This window comes from Trachymyrmex cornetzi, unplaced genomic scaffold (genome assembly GCF_001594075.2).
Source record: "Trachymyrmex cornetzi isolate Tcor2-1 unplaced genomic scaffold, Tcor1.1 scaffold1403, whole genome shotgun sequence".
Lineage (NCBI taxonomy): Eukaryota > Metazoa > Arthropoda > Insecta > Hymenoptera > Formicidae > Trachymyrmex > Trachymyrmex cornetzi.
In genome coordinates this window covers 65,962-69,700 of record NW_017295987.1, presented here as the reverse complement: position 1 = coordinate 69,700, position 3,739 = coordinate 65,962, and positions in this window count along the sequence as shown.

The window sequence follows — 3,739 nt, the reverse complement described above, 5'->3', positions numbered from 1 at the left end:
GTAATACTTTCTGAAAGTATATATAAGTTGAGTGTTCTTAAATTTTTCTGAATTTCTTTTTTAAAAATTAGAATACAGAGAATGATAAAAATAAGTTATTATATTCTTATTATGGAACGAATAAGTGGATTCCAATGAACTTTTGTGTGTGTGCACGAAAATTTATTAGAATTTTATTAGTATATTTATTAATATTTATATGCTCATAAGCACAGCATATAAGATATTTCTTTAGCAAAATGCATAAATACATTTTGTGTGTTATAGTTCTAATTATCAATTTTCTCGTAATATATGTATAATAGATTCCAACATGTCACATTTATTATAACATAATAAAGTTTTTTACAATAATAATATATTTGTATAACTAATTAGAAAATTATGATAAAATATTATGGAAACAAGAAATACCTACATTTGAATAAGAAAATTATAGGAAACTGTTCATTTTAGACGGATTCAAACAAAGTTAGTTTTTGTTGAAATATATTATTGTAACTTGGGTATTCATGAACGAAACGTATATATATGTCCATAATAATTCTAATCTAAAACGAAAAAAAGCAATACGTCCATTGCGTGCATTTCGAGTATCGTTTATCGGTCGATTCGCCGATATTTATTCGAATCGAAGTACAATTTACGAATAACGACCCGAATATCTGGCATAGATTTATAAAATAACGTCACACAACTTTTCTCTCGCGAATATTAACGGGAATAAACCACACTACGGAAAGCGTCTATTTCCGCAGCCGATCATACAGAAGATCGATCGCATTTTCTCTCGTACGAGAGAAGCAAAATCTCTCGTTTTAAAACGCATAGAATTAACGTTACATCTGGATTTTGTACATAAATGTGAAGGAGTCTGCGAACGACGACAACGACGGCGAGGAAAATTATTCAGGGGTGGACAAGGACAAAAACGGACGTCGCGCTCGACGGAGAAAAGCTATATTAAAATATATAAGAACAACGGAAACGTGTGACTACGACGAGTGTGCACATATGTTGCTCTCCTCAGGAATTTTTTCCCTTCAAACATATGTACGTTACGAATTCCGTGCTGTTCTGTCAACTACCACGTTCCATTAAATTAAAAAAAAGTACTATTGTTCTAAAATTATATTAAACCTTTCCGAATTTTAATTCACTCAAGATAACTGCTACTATTTTCAAGTTAAATTTGAATATCTGCAAAAATGAAATGTATTAAATTTTTATTAAAAAAAAGATATCCTCAACGAGAGATATTATTTTTCTTTTCATAACCGAAAGTTAAACAAAACACATCAACGCACATTGCGAATTTATGCCGTTCTATCAATTATATCATCTTCCATTAATTTTCATTAAATTAAAAAGAATTAAAGCGCTACTGTTCTTAAATTTGATTAAACGTCATAAAGTTCTTTAAATTTGATCCAAATAATTGCCATTGTTTTTGTAAGATCATGTAAAATTATTAGGTATCTCAAATGCGTAAAGGTTTAATGTAGGTATCTTGAGAAAATGGAATTCATTAAATTTCGATTAAAAAGGATATCCTTGACGTTAATTATTTTCCTTTTCACAATCAGAACTCCTTCAACACACGTCGTACACGAAAGTCCGCGTTTGCAGAATTTGCGAAACATAATATAAAATACAATAACATAATAACAAAGACAATAGCATTTCAAGATTTTACGCACAAATGCTTTATTATTACACAGTTCGAAAAAAAAGTCACCTTTTTTTCTTTTTGATATATAATATAAGTGTTATATAATAATTCCGAAAATTTTTTCACGTCGAACACGATGGCGTTATCAGAATTTGCATGCGTAACACGTCAGGATTTTGAGTAAATTGAAGTGAAATGGACCAAAAATGGCTTTTTTATAGCCCATTTTACCCCAATTCACTAAAAATCCCGACGTATTATACAAATTCTATCAACAGCATGTTCAACGTGAAAAAATCTTCGGAGTATGTATATTCTATGACACTTAAGAGAATTTGTTAGTTTCAGGCTCCTATTCACTTATAATTGTTTCACATTGACGTTATCAGAAGCGAAAAATATACAATAGAAATTCTTGCAAAATTTAAATAATAATATGGAGATGTGTTTCAATAAAATAACACAATTGAATAATTAATAGACTTTGTAAAATATACTGAAAACTCATTTTAATTAATTAATTAATAAATTACTGTACATCTGGAAATGAATTATGCATAATCAAGGACGAAGTAAGCTATGTTCACGATTATGACAAACTATTAAATTAGTAACATATATAAAAATAAATATGATTTAATTTCGCCCTGAAACATTTTATAAATATATTCTATAATATATGTATTTATATTCAATGTATTTTAGTAAGGTAATTTTTTAATGTAATTAATGTTCAATGTATTTTAATAAGGTAATTTTTTAATATAATTTATGAACTCATGATACTCTGCACAATTATATTTTTTGCGACGACTCCTAGGTATTGCCCTGTTTTTGTAATTTACTTTATAATATATTTTATAAATATATTCTATCGTGATTGCAAATGTTTTACAAATATTTTTATTTAAATAATTATATATATATATATATGTTTATATATAGGTACGTATTTTATTCTTTAAAATAGTGCAAAAAGTATATTATCTATTGGTTCGAGTATTTTAAAACCTATAATTTACAAGAATTTTTGTTATATTTGTTTTCTCGCTTCTGACGTCACATTCTGAGATAATAATGGTGAGTAAACAGGAATCTTAAACCGCGTTAAACATAAAAAATATTTATTGTTTCAAAGATACGCTAACACAACCGAATCATAATCTAATGCGCAATGACACATAATTAAGTGCGACCTCAAATCGGATTATTCGTCGAATTCGGAAACCCTAACGACGAAATACGAACCAATTTTTACAGGGGCTACTATATACAATTAATTAACCGAAGTACTGTGTCTGACGTAATTAAATTCGAGCGTAAATCCTTTTAAGACAACTCATACGGAGGCGGAGGTCCCTCATCGGCCTCATCGGCCTCATCCGCGTGATGGGAATAATAGGAGTTATCGCGGCGACGCGACGGCGACACGATGCGACGTACGGTGTACACGTGTCCGCGAATACGCATGTAACCGTATCTCTCACGTGGCTTCGTCTCCTCGCGAATGCGTCATCGGATAGCCAGGATAGCAGTCCGACGAGCAACAACGATAACTGTGATAAGAGCAGATAAGAGTCGTTGTCATGTGCGAGCATTCGAGTGACAACGTCAGCTCGGTTGGGATCTTTGGCACTCGCGGTGAATTCTTGGCACGTGGAGTCACGATGGAATCGTGTGGCTGATCCACTGATCGTGGCAGCGACGGCTGCTGTGGTGGTGGTGGTGGTGGTGGTGATGATGATGATGATGATGATGATGATGATGATGATGATGATGATGATGCTGGCGGTGATGGTCGCGGTGGTATGAGTACTTGATTTCGGGAAATTAATGTCGCACGACGTTGGGAGGAGGGAGAGACCGCCGAAGAGAAACCGAGCGAGGCCGGGGAGAAGGTGAAAGTGAACCTCTGTCCGCGGCCGTGGTGGCGGACGGTGCATAACCTAAAAATAAAATATCTCTCTCTCTTTCTCTCCCACTCGCTCACTAGTCACGTCTCTACATCCGACGTTCGACGTCCGTCCGCGTCCGCTGCCGCGCGCGCAGTAACGTTTTGCGTATCGC